This window comes from Perca fluviatilis, chromosome 11 (assembly GCF_010015445.1).
Source record: "Perca fluviatilis chromosome 11, GENO_Pfluv_1.0, whole genome shotgun sequence".
In the NCBI taxonomy this organism is placed as follows: Eukaryota; Metazoa; Chordata; class Actinopteri; order Perciformes; family Percidae; genus Perca; species Perca fluviatilis.
In genome coordinates, this window is record NC_053122.1 from 23,794,102 (window position 1) to 23,812,734 (window position 18,633).

An 18,633-nucleotide genomic window follows, 5' to 3' on the forward strand; every position below is an offset into this window, starting at 1 on the left:
CTCCACATTTAGTTGAAAGTTAGGGTGAAATGATAAGAGTTGTCCATGCGTAACGCAATCTGATGGGGTAATGCATTGGCATCACATTAGCATGAGTGTATTTGACTCCATGGCAGCGCGAGTGTGCCTGCGTGTGTGTAGGTTTTCCCAAAGGATCAAATGAGAAACTGGGGAACTCGGAGCACAAGGGTTTTTAAATTTATCATCTCGCTCATCTGGTGAGAAGGAACAAAAGTCAAAAATGTTTAAAAACTCAGCTCACGCAGAGTCAGTGCATTAAGGTATAGAGAAATGATCTGATCTTTTAGGTAGTGATCTAATTTTAGCAAAGGTTGATAGTTTTTTCCTTTTTTTCAGGCAAAGAATATCCCAGTTAACTAGAATCCTGCTGGAGATACCTCATTATTTGACAGAATATACCAAGTTCGTTCGAGTGTGCACAATAAACAATTGATAGGCAATGGGTTCGGTTTAAGGGACACAAGGGCAGGCAGTAGTGGAAAGTACATTTACTTTATTACTGTGTTTTAGTACATTTTTTAGATACTTGTTTTTTAAATACTTGAGTATTTCCATTTGATGCTGCTTTATACTACTTATATATTACAATACTCCACTACATTTATTTGACACCTGAATACTTCTGATACCAAAATATTATCCCCTTGCCTAGAGATTTTGCATCAATATCTGTTCAGATCAAGGAGGCATGACTTGAGGCAAAGATGCTTCTCGGCAAGTGGAAAATGTTTTAACTTGAGCAATAAATTTGCGCTTATGCAGAGACGTACACCAGCAAAAAAGTGTGTGTATGTTGCCAGCTAGCTACAGATGGCACCTGCACTTTCTTGGCGTACCAGTAGTAGCTGTTTATTCAGTCATCATAAAAACAATAATTATATACGTATCACTGTGTAAACTCAAAGAGTACATAGAGAGCAAAAGCTTATATATGCCTATCCTATGTTCTTATTGATTAAATCTACACACCTCAACAGGGTGAATAAACAGGGACAGCAAAAACAGCTCAGCGTTCAAATGTATGTGAAGCCCTGAAAGAAACATGGAGGAACGTTTTTCGAAGGGTTGAAAGTATTAGAAAGACATACTTTTGTGAGATCCCGCTAAAGAAGATCCCCATTTCCTCCCATTGAAATATTTTCCTCCGTGTCCCTCCCTGGGCTCTGTATATTTGTATATATAACGTGAGGCAAATATTTTCTTCTTGGTTAGATATGCTAACTAGAGAGCTACGTAAAATAGAATCCATATCATCCTTTCGTAAATCATCACCTATATGCAGCAAAAATGAAATGTTGGTGAAGTAATTTTTTATTTTATGGTGTACAGTAGGCGGAAATCTGATTACTCAGCATGGCGCAATTCAACTGGGGTTATAGAGTAATCAGACTAATGTGACGCATGCAAACGCTTTATTTGATTTCCCGCCTTCAATTGTTTTTTTTGTTTGTGTGTGCATTCAAACACAGTTACTCATGTCGTAATCCACAGTGTATACCAAGAGCAGGAGAGGTCATCCTGAGCAACAACACCTGCAAAGTCTCTGCTTCTCTTCCTCTCTTTAATTTTCCCTGCACATACAGAAAGACAAAGAGAGGGTGAGAGGCACAGACAGAGATGTCCGTGGTGTGGAAATAGTTAAAGCCATAAAGACGTACAGTGCCTCAGCCCTGACCCCGTGCCCTCCTAGGTATCCCCCCTGCGCAGAATTCTTATTCCCTCCCAAACTGACAAAGTGTTTTTAATCTTTTCTTTCCCTCTCTCCTGGAGATTGGGGAAACAAAAATCAATAGCTCCTGGCAGGCGATCTAGCAGGCTGGTGAATTACAGGGTCTACACTGCAACCAGAGCGCTGCATCATAGGGGCCTTGGAATGAGAGACCTTGGGAGAGGCATCAGAGACACGGAGGTTGCAGGGTCACTCTGGGTCCGTAGTCTGAGGAACGGGGTATTTACTGCCTAGGCCAGCTCGCCGCGATGAAAAATAACTGCCAAACAGTAGAGAGAGAGGGATGGCTGGGGTGAGAAGGATGGTGAGAGAGACAGACAAGACAGACAGAAAGGACGAGAGAGAGAGGTTGGCGATGCATATAAGAGCAGCTAAAGTCTTGGGAGAGTTTGCTATGATTTGTGTGTGTGTGTGTGTGTGTGTGTGTGTGTGTGTGTGTGTGTGTGTGTGTGTGTGTGTGTGTGTGTGTGTGTGTGTGTCCCCACATGTGCTATGTGCAGTACAGGTATGATGTCAAGCAGAAGACTAATGTTTTTTTCCTTGTCTCTCCCAAATGGAAATGATTCATTAGCGTTTGGTTATTTAGAACGTGGCAGCGCTGGCAGATCAATATGCATGGGCCCATCTGTCAATACGTGATTTCTGCTGGTAATTAGCTGATGTGGGCCAGTGGTTGTGAATATTGCCTGGCAACTGACAGCCTGGTTGTTTCTGTCATCACTGGGGGGGTGCACAGGTGGTAGTAGCTCACTGCCGATCGATAAAATACTGTGTTTCAAGGTCTAAACCAGGTTCATAAAGACATCCTCCACGATGGAGTAAAGAGGCATTTCTAAATTTTTATTCATTTCAGTATGAAGGAGGGTTTAGATTTATGCTCAAAAACCAAAGGAATTCAATCATAAATCCTAAATAATAACAATGAAAGTTGAAGTTTTACATAAAATTTGAACAGCCATTTCTGAAAACATACATTTGCTCCAGAGGTGGAGGCTGGTTCTCAGGCACTATGAAAATGTGTCAAATCACTCAATTATAACAACTCGAGACAGCTGGCAGCGAGACAATTAGGAGTGTGAAAATGATAATGATGATTATGATGAACACAAATTTTAATTGCTTTGTTTTCAAAGTGAGGAGATATTTACAGGCTAGTCTGTCTGTGGCTAACGTAAATTTCTTGGTTCAGTTGAAGTCACTTTAACAACTTTCAAATGATAACATCATTGCTGTCCGATGAAAAACTAAGTTCACTGAGTCTCCATGTTTGGAGATTTTAAATTTTTCACATAAACTGGCAGATTAAGTGTTTCTTTATGGGTTGAAACCTATTTCTTTAGCAAAACAAACCACTTAAAAATGTATTGAATTGTCTGGAAAATGTACTGTCACCATGGATGAATTATTAAGCGGCCCATGAGCCCAAGGGTTGAGGAGCCTGTTTGAACTGACAAAAATGTTAAAAAGTCAATCAAACAAATACAAAGAGACACAAAATAACGACAAACGTACGCAAAACTACCACAAAGACACTAGTGCAGTTTGGGCCGCATTTTTCTGTCCAAGCCTGGCTCGCATCCGACAGAGCAGTAACCGAACCCGACCCTAGCCCGACACAATTAAAATCTCTTTTTTTCCTCATACTAATGACACATGTACATTTGTTTGTGTGGAAAGCCCGCTTTTACTAAGCAACTGTAGGAAGGCATTCCGAAATGTCAACAGATGAGCGCATCAGCGCACACAGGGCAACAAGCACACGTTAACACAGGTGCGCACAAGAGGCCCAATCACATATATACGCGCTTATGTGACCGAGCACGACCCGAACCCGGACATCATTTCTAAATATCTGTCCGTTGGGTCCTGTCGGGCTCGGGTCTGGTATCCATCCTCTAAAAGAAACGCAATGTGACCGAAGAGATTTGCAAAACGACCACAAAAAGATGCAAAACAACCTCAAAGAGACACAAAACGACCACAACGATAAGTAAAATGACCACAAAGAAACACAGGACCATACAGAGATAGATAACAACAACAAAAAGATACAAAATGGCAACAAAAAAAATGCAAAATAACCACGTCTTCTAATTAGTCCATGAAGCCGAAAACAGGGCTTTTTTTTTTTTCATTCTGAAAATTCTGCAGTTTGAACATAAGCTAATGAAAGACGACCAACGCATTTGTCTGTACAGACATCATCACTATTATCCAGTCACACCAAAAACATTGGAATCTTTTGAGCTTCTTACATTTAATCAGCTAATCCCAGATGCCAAATTAAATGTATTGACTTTGTTTTGGTTTCTGTTTGCTTTCCATTACACTAGCAGCAGCACTAGAAGGAGTTTATTGAACTGCATCGTGTGTCAATAAAACAATGTCATTCATTAATCTCTAAACATTAAATTCGGGGGAATTTGCCTTTATTCTTAAAAAAAATGTCTTCAGTACTACACCGGAGCTGTTGTGTTATATTCCCTCATTTTATCCTCACAATTTATGTCCAAGTTCATAAGTTCACTCAAATAGAAAAGCCAACAAGCAGAGGTGGTGTAAACCCCTGCACACGGATACCTCTCTGTCTCTCATTGGCATTTGCATATTAGAGTGTTTTCTGGGGAAAATGAGCTGTAGAAATTAATTCAGGATTAATTGGTGCCTTTATCTCGTTAGGACAATCTAATTTAGGGGATGATGGAATTGTTTAGGCTCCCTTTTGCATAATTGGATTGCGGTGAATGGCTGTCATTACCGTCTTTTTAGCATCGTCTGCGGGCCCCCTCGCTCTCTTGCAGGCCCCAGCCTCATAAAGAGCGATGATGTGTTACGCCAGTGTTTTGCTAACCCCTGAAACACACCAAGCATGCTGCAAGAGGCAAGCATGTGGCTAACCGCTCAGCAGTGATTAACTCTCTTCTCAGAGCCATTAGCATTACAGCAAGCAGCACGCTGTTGAGGAGATTTCACATGAACACATAAGCATGTGGCTAACAACATGGCGATCATCGACCGTTAGAGACAGCGATTAGTTTTTAGTCTCAGCCGATGTCATGCTTTGTGGTTTGTGGTTCTGACAGCATTCCCTGACCCCCGAAGGAGCGGGACATGACATCTCAAAATCTCTTAATGCAAAGGCTTTTCTTTTCTTTTCTTGTCCAGCACATTTCCGGCACATTTCGCCCTTTCATTACTTCAACAATATCTCCGAGACAGTTTGCACTGGGCAGTTTTTTTTTTTCAACGTGGGATAAAAATCAATAGGCGAGGAGCTAAGCTCATGTAAAGGATCACTCGCTGGAATACCTGATCTTCTCACTTCAACAACATTGATGTAACTATGGAAACAAGTTCCCAAGATGAACAGGGATATGCCTATATCCTGACAAAAGGCTTTTTTATATCTCTCCCTATACCACAACACAGGAGAAGCTTATATCTGCTGCTACCCTCTATGATACCATCATCATTTTTCTGAAAGCACAAATAGTATAGATATTATTTTGGGGGCCCCCTTTTTTTAAAAAAAAAAAAAAGTTTTTAAAAAAAATGGGGGGTGGTGGGGGGGGGTGGGCCCCGCAAATTGAGTTGATGTAGTCTGTCCCTGGAGAAGCTGGACATACAGTAAAGACGGACTCTATCAAATCATATAGTTCATGTACTGTACTTACTGGAAGTGACTTGCGTTTATATTGTCACAGGTGTCAACGGTCATGATGCACATGAAACTACTGACACTACAACCTGATCACCTGCATGTTACTATGAGGGCTAAACTGCAGAAAAGAAACAACATGCACACAAGTCTTTCCTGATTCTGCTGTCATTCTCTGCTATGCTCTCCCCCACCATGTTCATGATGCATACTGTGTCATGCTTTTGATGCATTTTAGCCCCCCTCTCTTCATCTAGTGCCATTTCCATTCTTTGCATAAATGCAGTCTAACAGTATTAAGTATTCATGCGTGTTGGGGAAGGTGGTGCCTGTCCTTCAGGGTAAGTGTCAGGCCTGCGTGCGGCACAAGAAAAGCCCCGGGGAGAGGAGAACATTAGGATCCATCAGCCTGACAGACAAATCATTCTCTCATGTAAACATAAATATGAGGGTATGTTTCCACCGCCATCCCACTATCTGTTGCTAGGCTACCTTGCATTAAGCAGTGTAGCTGTCCCTGTTCATTTTGCTCCAGGGATTCCAGCAATACCATCATATAACCTGCTGAGTCTTAATGAGAAGGCCTGCTCATATGAGTGGATATGAACATGGTGAGATGTGAAATTTATTCAAAACACAGGAATTCAGATGTCTGTAAACGTAGTAGCGGCATGGAAATGTTTATGAATTTGAAGTGTTTTGGAAAAGAAGCTTTGAGGGAAAAATCTCTCTGCCTCTGCACAAACACACCTGACACAAGAAAAGGTCACAATGGATCAACACACACACACACACACACACACACACACAAACAAACACACACACACACACACGTGCATGCACTGGTGCAACACACATTGGCTCACAATAAACAATATGTGACGCTGAGCTCCATAAAGGTCATTTGCTGTTGAGAAATCACTGATCCCCAAAAGCATTAACAAAGTCAATTAACTATTCTCCCACAAAGAAGAAAGGAACCCATCTCCAATAAAAATAGAGCGCAGAGTGTCGTCCAAGCACCCCCACAATTATAACAACTCTGCGTCCCCACATAATTATGTGAGCCATAAATGGATAGAGAAAGACAGTAGAAGGCAATGGTCACTGAGAAGAAAGAGCAGGGAGATGAGGGAAAGGAGCGCCAACAGCTGGTTTGAATAGATTGTGTGTGGGATGAATTAAAAAGTTGAACCTTTCCCTGGCCGTATTCAGATGTCTGCCTCTGGGTGATTAATCATGGCCGTCAGGACCTGTAATCCCTTTCAGTGGGAAACAAATGCAGCCACTGTCCTCTCTTTTCCAAAGCGCCCAGGGCCCAGGGCCACCAGCCCGCCTGCCTGGTCACAATACCTGAACCACAGAGAAGGCACCCTGGGGAGCGGGGCTGTGTGTACACACTGTAATCTGCTCCAAACATGATGGGATGAACAAAAACAGCAGATTTCAACAAAATTGTATGGCACCCTTTATTGGTTTTGTACATTCTTTTTGTATCTCACAGTCAATAGTTGAGGCAGGTGGCACGACTGCAGGTCCAACTGGTGAAACGTAAATGGAGCAGCTATGAAAAAAAACAACAACCATGCCTTCAGGGATTTAAAGAAAGCTGTGAATGGCTTTCAGATGACAGAGGAGTTTTCTCCCTGACTGATATCAGACCTCTTTTGCTTGCAGCTGCTTTAGTCAGTGAACTTCATGTCACGTTCCTACATGGTGGTAAACAGCTGATCTAGTTTAGAAAAGACAGTGAGAAAGTCAAGAGCCAGCAACATTGAGGGCCCGGGAGAAGAAAGTGTGTCATCAGCATAAAAATAGAAGCCCTCTAACGAATTCCTAATCATATCCCCCATTTCCTCCAGGGGCTATGCTAAAGAGGTTAAAACACCAGCCAGTAGATGAGAATATGTGGCGCATTAGCTCTAGAGATTAATTCCCGGCATTCCAAAGGTTTTCACTGTTATTGATTGTTTAATTCACCATTATCTCATAGAACTACAAAACATGACTATTCTCTGTGCAGCCCTGTGTCCTTTCTGCAAATGTTAAAAGCTCAATGGAGAGTAATTTCTCTTCAATGTCTAACACTAGTGAGGGTATCAGTATCAGGTATGTGTTGTGCCTACTTTGTCAATCAATCAAAATGCAAAATGCACTACTTACACATCAAAGGCAGTGGAAAATCATCAATCCCAAATGAATCAAGTAATGCCTGTGTGGCTTTTCCAAGTGAATAAACTGAATGCCCTTCAAAAGAGCGCCCCCATACTGATTCTAATGGTGTATATGGCTTTGGAGTGATCACCTAAAAAAAAACATAGTATTAAAAAAAATCCTTTGTATCCAACAAAAGGCAAATGTCAGTGTTCCCACTGAGTGAAAGAGTGCTTTTATATGTGTGAAAGGTTGTGAGGGTAGTAATTCAGCATGGCTGCAGAAGGTGCTGCATGTTGGCAGCATGGCAGACTGTGGAGAATGGGCCATGGCCAGCCGTTTCCAGAGCCTTTGTGTGTCTCTGTTTGACCAGGCGTCTCCTGGTCCACAGGAGCATAGCTCCAACACATCTAGCAAAGGAACAAAGCAACCATTATCAGCCCTATCTCATCCCCACCCTGTCTCGACTCACTGACACCCAGGGACAAACAGTGGCAGAGCCCAGCCGCTCAGCTTTGCTGGGGGACGCTGAAGCGGACACAGAAGCGGACTGGGAGGTCTATTAAACACATAGGCGACACCTTAGCTGTGGACAAACATCAACACAATAGCATGCAGCGCTGGTTGCCACGGAGATGGGAGAAAACAGAGTACAGCGCCAGCGGTGACAAAGAAAGGGAGGGGTCAGGCATCATGGGCCACTGGCAACTGAAAAGCCACTGCGAAACACACAACACCCTTTTTACTTTGTGTCACAAACACTGTATACTTAAAGCATCCATTCAGTTAGATGTAAAGAATTCCATAACAAACAAGTCCGCTGCATACAAGATCTGTGCAAAGAAATGATTCTGCAAAGTGTTTGCTAATGAAAATAGAGTTTCTCCAAACAAAGACTGAAACATATGTGCAGGTTCAAGTAACTCTACTTGTATACTAAATGTTCTAGATAGTCAGTGGATCTCCTGTTAGCTAACAAACATTGCACATTCCTTCAGTGAGTTAAAACCTGCCATGCTTTGTAGCAGAGCTGCTGTAAACCCAAAAGACCCAGTGATTCAAAAGATTACACTTTGTATTTTAAGGTTTATCAGTTAATATCTGGACAATATACATTTGCTTGTCAGGGAAAAACAAATATCCCAATATTAATAGTATATGTATATTATTCTTAAGTTTTCCGATAAACTGAAGGATTAAAAAAATCGCTCTTAATGGGTTGATCTACCACACACGACCACAAGACAAAAAGAAGCTAGTTGCAAAAAGGAGCAAATGAATGCGTTTGGGTCACCTTCGTCAGAGCATGGCGGTTGACTATGTGATGAAATGCTTAGACGGTAAATTAAGTGTTTGCAACAAAGGTTAAGCGTACAAATGTTTGTTTGTTTGTTTTTTTCCTTTTGTGGCTTAAGCAAATTCTTCTCCTCAGGCTAAACCTTCAATCCTATTAAAACATCTAAAGAGGAGCATTGTCTAAAAACTTAAAACAAGCATGTTTTTCTAACTTAATGAAACGTGAACCTTTTTGGAAATACGTGGCTTTCCCTGGACAGCGAGAATATGTTGTTTACGTTGTGCTATTAATCTGTTAACAGGAGCTGTTTTTGTTTAATAATGATGGATGCCTCTCGTTGCCAACTGCTCTGACTTTGTTACGACCACAAACGCAGTGCAGTGTGTTACATGAACTATGTTTCTAATTTTGTACATAAATTGTGAAAGTACAACTGAGTTCAGTGAAGAGTGTGTGATGAGAGAAAAAGTCAAAGCTGTATAAAAAATAATGCATAAAAATGAGTGTGCATACCTACGCACAAAGAAGAGTTTACGTGTTTCTGTCAGTACCTTCAGTGGCTGTTATTTTGAATACTATAAATTCAAATCAATGAATTACAAAACCTGACAAGTTCACAAACCCAAGTAAACTAAATTAGAGCCTGTTCATTGTCAATTTGGATGGCTGTCATTTTTTTTATATTAGTGTAACGTGCTTGATACTGAGATGTTTTTATTTGATCAGTTATATGTTGGGTATTTGCATTGTTTGCATTTCCATTCACATTAAATTATTAAATTTTCTTGCTGGGCTCTACAGTCAAGTACTTTAGGTCTAGAAATATCAATCATGCTATCCATAAATCAAGTATTTACAAATGAATGGAGTTGAGGTTTTGCATTAAGATGATGATTCCAAGTGTAAATCCAATTCGAAAGCTGTATGGGCCAAATTAAATTGAACATGTTAGCTGAGGAAGCAAATACGCTGAAATTCAGAGAGGTTATTGTGAAAATGTCATGCTGTGATTCCGTTTTCATTCAGCACAAACTGCATGTAGTGATTCATAGCGCTTTTCTGCATCACAAGCCTTTGCTGTTCGAGCCTGCTTTCTGTCTCTTTTTCATTTAAGACCGGCAAATAAAACCCATCGATACAATCATCCCTCTGACCTCTGAATTTGACAGCATGTCTGCCAAACACTTGAAGTGTAAGACTCCGAAAGGCAAATTAGTTTTTCTCTCTTTCGCAGTTCTTTCCCTCCTCCTTCTTCCTGTCCTGCTTGTGTGCACAGCTCTTCCTCCTCTCCACCTGCCTGAGCTGCTGTGGCCTTGTCTGAATCCTTTGAATTCCCACACCACTGCAGTGTATCCGCCTGGAAACACCACAGATGCCAGCACTTGGTAAGTTGCAAAAAAAAAACAAGGAAAGTAATGGGATAAAGATGTCAGTTATGGCAAATAGAACTCTGTCACATTCCTGTAACATCTCTGTCAATGATTATCAGACCGGAGAGTCGAACACACACACTCTCACACTCACAAACAATGTCGAGCTGATAAAAAGAGGCACAAGTAGAGCTCTAATAGCACTAAAGGAACCAGATGACACAGATTTGGAAATTAAAAATATACAATGAAGAGCACTATAATTGTCGACACTGAGAAAACAAAGAAAGAAAGAAAGAAAGGCAACCAGCCTTGGTTATTTAGGAATGACAATGGATGTAGGGCTGTCGCAATGACACACTGGTGTTTTTTGCTTTTTTTGTTCTTGCAAGTGTGTTACTGTCAATAAACAGTGTTTAGTAGCCTATCTGTCTGTGCCTGCCAAATGCATGTAACCGGCGTGGAGGGTCCAGAATTTGCACTCCTCCTCACGGAGCTGTTCATTCCCCCTGCTGCGTTGTGTTTATGAGATGAACAGCGCCTGCCCTCCCTCCAATCTGCCAGTGCCCGGAGCTCCTAGTTCAGCCGCCGGCAAAAAGTCAGCCAGATGTAGGGAGGGTGGGCGCCTTCATCTGCATGTAGCCTACACCGTGAGCCTAGGTTGGGCTCGGGCATGCTTTGAACTCACTGGTGCGAGTAGGATGGAGCGGGAGATAAGACAGCGCTCTGCGCTCCACCCAAAATCCTCCTGCTGGCTCACGCTTCGCTCACATGCTCTGATGCAGAACAACATTCTGCAAAGTCTGCCTCATAATGATAACCCTGCAATAAAGATAGACATTGAGACTAGCCTATATATGCTATAAAGAATAGACTACCATAGGAATAAATGCATTCGAAAAGTTTATTTAGGAACTATTTTATAACATGTTTCTTTTATGCCGCTAACTGCGGCAGTTTAAATGACTTCACGGTGTGTGCAGTACGGAAAAAATCAATACCGTGACAGCCCTAAATGGATGTATTAATAGGAGAAAGAGGCTGACTGAGGCCCAGGTTTTTGTGCTACGCCACTACAAAGAGACACAGTACAGAGTGCTCTGAGAAAATAACAACCTGAGGACCCAGCATTGATTTCGTATCTAATTTATTTCAGTGCAGACAGGGGTTTGAGCAAAGGGAGGGTCTTAAGCACTTGGGTTGTTTTTCTTAAGTCTTTCGGGATGTGAGGGAAGGATCACGGGGTGAGGAGTCAAGGGGAGGACAAGGTGACTGATTGAGCTGAGGCATTAGGTCAGACTCTGGCAGCTGAATCAAACCCAAGCAAGACCCTCCTCACAACTAACTATGATCAAATACATTATCCGGCTCTGTCAACACAAGTGTCTAGCTGGACGCTATATCATTTCCACATGTGCATATGGGCCGAGCTACACAGAAACACACATTAGTGGGCTTATCAGCACGCGGCTCAAAGCAGAGTACTGACAAAAGCAGCGTTCCGGCAGAATAATGGATGCATGAAATCAATCTGTGAGTTTCAAAAGGTCATAATGTGCAAAGAAACCATATCATCTCTGAAAGGCTCCACAAAGAAATTCAACAACAGGACATTAATTGGAAACGGGTGAACACGAGTTTAAGTTGTTTTAAAATTCAAAACGTGTGTGCTTTATACATTAGCCAGATAATTAATGTGCTGCAATCATCACTAGTCGCTATTGGGCTGAGAATTAATCTACACCAATAGCTCCATTTCAAAGAAAATGTATCACAAAGTACATGATTCTTTTCAGTATTCTTCCAACATTCATCCACACTATTTTCAATACAGAATTCAATTATGCGGAACACCTGAACAAACAATATCTCACAGCCAATTATTCAGCGCCTTGGAGACCATTGGCAAACAAATTAGCAATGTTAATGTGAGAAAGTGTCTTGATATTTTTGGCTGTGGGTGCCTACAAAGGCAGCAGCACAGCTCCCCCACTCTCGAGCTTTTTGGGCTATTGCTGACTGATGAATTAAACAGATTGGACTTGATTTGAGAGTAAAAAAAGAAAATTTCAGGTGTCAGTCTGCCCCCTCTCGCTCTCTCTCTCTCTCAGACGAGAGTCATCTTCAGACTGCGATTGCAGCGTTCATTATTGTCAGAAGCGTCTAGATTATAAAAAATGATGTTGTTGACTACAGACAGCCGTATTTCAGCTTCAGTTTGAGCAGTGCTACACTGTTTGACATTTCAGCTTCCAGACAGAACAATGAAAAGCTACCATGAGATATCTTGGCAAGGCTATTGCCCTGTGTATTGATTGGGCAAAGGCCCAACATCCCCTCACTAAAAAGAGATTAAAATATCAGACTTGTCTAAGACATTTATGGAGTCTGTGACCTCAGCCAATGCTAAAGTGGAGTACATACATCATAGTCCATCTCTGTGAGCTACACTGAGTCTTGAGTAACACTGACAGAGAGAGAGGAAAGAAGCTGAACATCAGACTGCACCTCCATGGGCTGTTGCAGAAAAGATTTAGCTACGAATCGTAGGTGTAAATCAACTTAGTTGCTGTTTCATTAAAAATTCACACCACGTTGTTGCATGTAAATGTTTAAGACTGTGAGCTGTTGTCTGGGATCCTTTTTCTTACACCTTCTTTTTTTCGGTGGTTAAAATGGATGAGATAGATTCTGTGGGAAAGGCAGGGAGACAAAAGCGTGAAAGATGTGTGTATCCATTCACAGCTCCAGAGGACCTTCATTACAGAGCAAGCAGGTCCTGTCAACGTCTTTTCATTACATGGTCCCATATATCCACCCCTGGTGTCCAAACGGTCCGCTCTGTCGCCTGTCAAGAAAAGGCACTCTCGGGGAAAGTCCTCCTATCTCCCCGATCCCCCTCACCACGCCTGATTCCAGACTGCGAGGCGGGAGAGGCCAGGCAGAAAGGGAGGAATCGTGTTTGCCATCAACAGCTCAAGAGAGTAGCATGGCAGCAAGATTGATGACACCCTCCCTGAAAGTAACAAAAGAACTCCTGTGCACGAGGGCCCGCTTATGGGGCTTGATAGAGTTGTCATCCTCTTAATAAACAGCTCTGATATGTCAGCGGCAGTGGCAGCAGGGACTACACCATGCTCACCCACCAAGCCACGGGCAGGACCACCTACTGGCATCACGGCACACACATCCGTGGGCAGTCTCTCCATATGGAGGCCATTGTGGGCATTAGCAGGCCGATTACTAGAGAAGAATACATAAATGGCAAAAAAATTCCTGTATCTTGATTTCATTGTTGTGAAAGAGAGACTAAAGGTAAATTATGCAATAACATCTGTGAAAGAAAATTAGCATTCATCCTGGTTTTGTTGTGGTTGAGTTTATCTGTGCAACAGAAACAAGTGGCATTTTTTGAGTTACTTACTTTATAAATTTGGGAGAACAGGGTCGGCTCTAGAACTAATTAAAAGGCTATAGGATTTGATTGAGGGGCTGATGTGTAACAATGTAACAATGCAAATAAAACCCACAATATTCTGAGTTTGTAGCAGATACACATAAGAGTGCTTCTAGTTTTTACGCATGACAAGAACAAACAGGACATTAGCCGACACAAAATATAATGTCCATTGCGATTGACACACAAGCAATTACAAACAAGAGCCATAGAAAACCGCCAAAGCCATTGTTAAACAGCTAATGTTAGCTACCATTATTTGGTAGCTAAGCTACTCTCTTGAAATAAAATATATTCATAACAATGTCCAACTGGATAATTTAGTAAGAAAGATGAAGTAAGAAATTGAAAGTAAAGTATTGACTGTCACTGGAAACTGATTGTAAGAAGCTGTAAAAATATTTAAGTTTAGGATGAATACAAGTTAAAAACTATAAACAACCTTACCATATTAATGTAGTATCAGCTACTATAATAAATCATAATAATACCAATTTCCTTAAAATTGTGGTTGACAGGAGCATGAATTCTGTGTTAACAGTTCTCTGTTTTGATACAACTCTTAATTTTAAAAACTGAAACTAAATAAAGGGCAACCTGGTGAGACACACACACACACACACACACACACACAAATTCATGGCGAGAAAATGGAGCAAAAAATCTTTTTTTATAGCCTGCCACTTACAATATTCACTTATTTTTCACCAGGAACGTTGTTGTCTCTGTCACGATTCAATCTGCAGCACACTCCCCACACGCTGTATAATACCTAGTTAAAGTCAGCAGGGTGTGAAATGGTATTTGGAAGTAAATGAAACTGACTATGAAACAGTGGAGTTGGGAGATATTGCCATGTCAAGATGACAGACAAGTCCTGGAATGGAGCAAAAAAGTTATTATCCCAAAGAAGAGCAAGGCTGGATTAAATATAACCCATGATGCCTCACGCGGCTCTGCCTTCATCCTCGCTGATAACAGAGAGAGAATATAGACACAAATCACGCAAAAGGCAACAATCCCAGCAACAGCTCGTGCACCTGCTGATTTTCATTTGAACAATCAATAGTATTTCATGCTGCCGTGCCAATAAGTGTTATTGCAAAGTGTTTGGTTATTGATGCTCCATATAAAGTGGTTTGAAGGAGCTTTAGAGCAACAAAATCCCTCGAGGCTCCCCCTGGCCTGATTTACAGCTGAACCGATGAGTCATAGAGGACATGCTGGGCATTGAAATAGCGACAAGTATGTTGTCAGCCTTATTAATTTTTAAGGTAGAGTGTCCTGTGGTTTAGTAGAGGACATGATGATATATGATGGCCAAGGGATAGCAGGGGTTAGAGCCTAATTGTCACAAGGTTGAGTGGGGTGAAGGCGTAAGATGTGTGTAGCGTTATTTATCAACCTCTGTGCTAAGTGACCGAGCTGCAACCTAGGAGGTGAGTTTTAAAGTCCTGGAGAGAAAGTTTGTGGTGCAATTTTCTCAGAATCCTTTTTTTTGATAATTTATTTATACTATACAGCTCCAATGGAAGAATCACATGGTCAAAAAATGCTTTATTTGTAAGTCTGACTTCAAAAATCTTTATATTTATCACTGCTAAAAATACCACTGCTGCACCCTGCCATCTCACTTTAGTTTCCTCTATGGAGGCCTTCTAATATATTTTAACAAACCAGTTCACATTATATTACACATTAGATTTAATCATTTTCATCAAAGTGAATGGTAAATATTGCCTTTCTAATCATAGAATTACACTGAATCCAGGAAAGAAACCTTGACAGGTTAAAAAGGGAAGGTCCCACTTTAGTTGCTAAATGATTCAAAAATAGAAACCATGGACTCTGGTTCTGCCAGATGAAGTCCTCTGTTGGTAGCTGCTGCCCTCTGCTGGAATATCAAGTGATTCTCCAAAACAAAGAAGCTGTGTTTTATCACAATACCCTGCATTAATGCTGAAACGCAGATTCTAATCTTTGCAGTGAAACTGATCTGCGTCATCAAAAAAGATAAATTAGGCGCAAGAAATAATAAAATTAGATTAACTGAATCAAACACAAATATTGCATTGCATTTAATATTATTGTAAATTTTAGTGTATTTGTTTTGTTGTGATGATGCAAACACGCCTGCTGTCAATAATTATGGACAGGGGAAAAAAATTTCCAAAAGGGCCCCTTAAACCAAAACAAAAAAAAACACCACACCACCCCCCCCCCCCAAAAAAAAAAAAATTAAAAATTATATTATATAAAAAAACCAAAACAACAAACACCAAAAAAAAAACCCCCCCCCCCACAAAAACAAAAAAAAAAAAAAAAAAAAAAAAAAAAAAAAAAAAAAAAAAAATAAAAAAATAAATAATCTGACAAGAAAATATCACATGGGAAGGGTGAAATAAAATATAAATCTGGGGTGAGAAAAAATGAAACCATCCTTAGACCCTCCTGTACTTTTAAAAAAAAAAAAAAAAAAAAAAAACAAAAAAAAAAAAAAAAAAAAAACCCCCCTAAAAAAAAAAAAAAAAAAAAAAAAAAAAAAAAAAAAAAAAAAAAAAAAAAAAAAAAAAAAAAAAAAAAAAAAATTACTGACTACTCTTTTTATAGTCTCATAGTCATCTCTCTCTTTTTTTTTTTTTACAAAGTCTCCTATCTTGTATTTTAAGAATATACTATAATATATAAAAAATATATTACTTTGTCATAAAACTGAACCAAACCAAAATAAAAGAAGATTCCACACCTCTCTGTTCAAGTAAATGTACATAAGATGGAGAGCCACGTCCCCTAGGTTACTCATAGTATCCTCTCTCTATTTAAGGCCACATTTCACAGAAAACTCTCGACAGACTGGTGCAGCAGCTTGCATGGTGCCTTCAGGCAAATGTGACAATGATTAAGATGTGAAAACTCAACATGTTTTTGTCTGAGAATGACAAGTCACTTAACATGGGCAGTGATATCCTCATCCACCATGAACACAACCTGATACTTTGGAAAAACTAAAGTCACAAGAGAGTTATTTATATGTATTTAACAATTTTCTTCAGTTAGGATGTGTTCTGAGATTGGCAGACGTCTACTCTTGAATACTTTCTACTACTACTTTGAATATTTTACTGAACTCTCCAGAAATTGTAACCACTCTCTCTGTTCACGTTTGGTCTTTGGCATCAGTTCATCTCCATGATAACTGAGCAAACTCCAACAACTGATGAAAACTCTGAGCTGTGGTTAAAAGCCCTAAAAACATACCAAGTAGACTTTGAGTTAAGATTATTTTGTGAAACGTCCATGTTCATCGAATTAGATTTTTTTTTTTATATGTGACTTCCTATGTGATATTTATACATACATAATGGGGAAATATTCCTATCAATATCATGATATTGATTTCAAACATAATTTTTTAACAACAAATGTGATTTCAACTGAAAAGCGAAGCCTTTTTGGTCTTACTTGTCTTTATAAAGAGCAGGCAGAGGGACCTCCTCCTTCTCAGGTACTCCAGAGGTAATGACAGTCTGATGGTTCATTGTCATTGTTGCTACGGCATGCCTGAAACAGAGGCTCCTCATCATCATCTTCATCTGCTGCTCTGGAGCTCTGAGTCCATCAGGTGGTGCTGTCCATCCACGGAACTGTAAAACAAAACAATAGCATTGTATGATGTAATACAATGTTTCAGGATATAACAGATGTAGGTTTAATTATCAGTTATAGTATGTGAGAAAGCTTTTGTCATCCTGATATATATATATATATATATATATATATATATACAGTGCCTTGCGAAAGTATTCGCCCCCTTGAACTTTTCGACCTTTTGCCACATTTCAGGCTTCAAACATAAAGATATAAAACTGTAATTTTTTGTGAAGAATAAACAACAAGTGGGAAACAATCATGAAGTGGAACGAAATTTATTGGATATTTCAAACTTTTTAACAAATAAAAACTGAAAAATTGGACGTGCAAAATTATTCAGCCCCTTTACTTTCAGTGCAGCAAACTCTCTCCAGAAGTTCAGTGAGGATCTCTGAATGATCCAATGTTGACCTAAATTGACTAATGATGATAAATAGAATCCACCTGTGTGTAATCAAGTCTCCGTATAAATGCACCTGCTCTGTGATAGTCTCAGAGGTCCGTTTAAAGCGCAGAAAGCATCATGAAGAACAAGGAACACACCAGGCTGGTCCGCGCGATACTGTTGTGGAGAAGTTTAAAGCCGGATTTTGATACAAAAATATTTCCCAAGCTTTAAACATCCCAAGGAGCACTGTGCAAGCGATAATATTGAAATGGAAGGAGTATCAGACCACTGCACCAAATCGAAGACCCGGCCCTTCCTCTAAACTTTCAGCTCGTACAAGGAGAAGACTGATCAGAGATGCAGCCAAGAGGCCCATGATCACTCTGGATGAACTGCAGAGATCTACAGCTGAGGTGGGAGACTCTGTCCATAGGACAACAATCAGTCGTATACTGCACAAATCTGGCCTTTATGGAAGAGTGGCAAGAAGAAAGCCATTTCTTAAAGATATCCATAAAAGTGTTGTTTAAAGTTTGCCACAAGCCACCTGGGAGACACACCAAACATGTGGAAGAAGGGGCTGTGGTCAGATGAAACCAAAATCGAACTTTTTGGCAACAATGCAAAACGTTATGTTTGGCGTAAAGCAACACAGCTCATCCCCCTGAACACACCATCCCCACTGTCAAACATGGTGGTGGCAGCATCATGGTTTGGGCCTGCTTTTCTTCAGCAGGGACAGGGAAGATGGTTAAAATTGATGGGAAGATGGATGGAGCCAAATACAGGACCATTCTGGAAGAAAACCTGATGGAGTCTGCAAAAGACCTGAGACTGGGATGGAGATTTGTCTTCCAACAAGACAATGATCCAGAACATAAAGCAAAATCTACAATTAAATGGTTCAC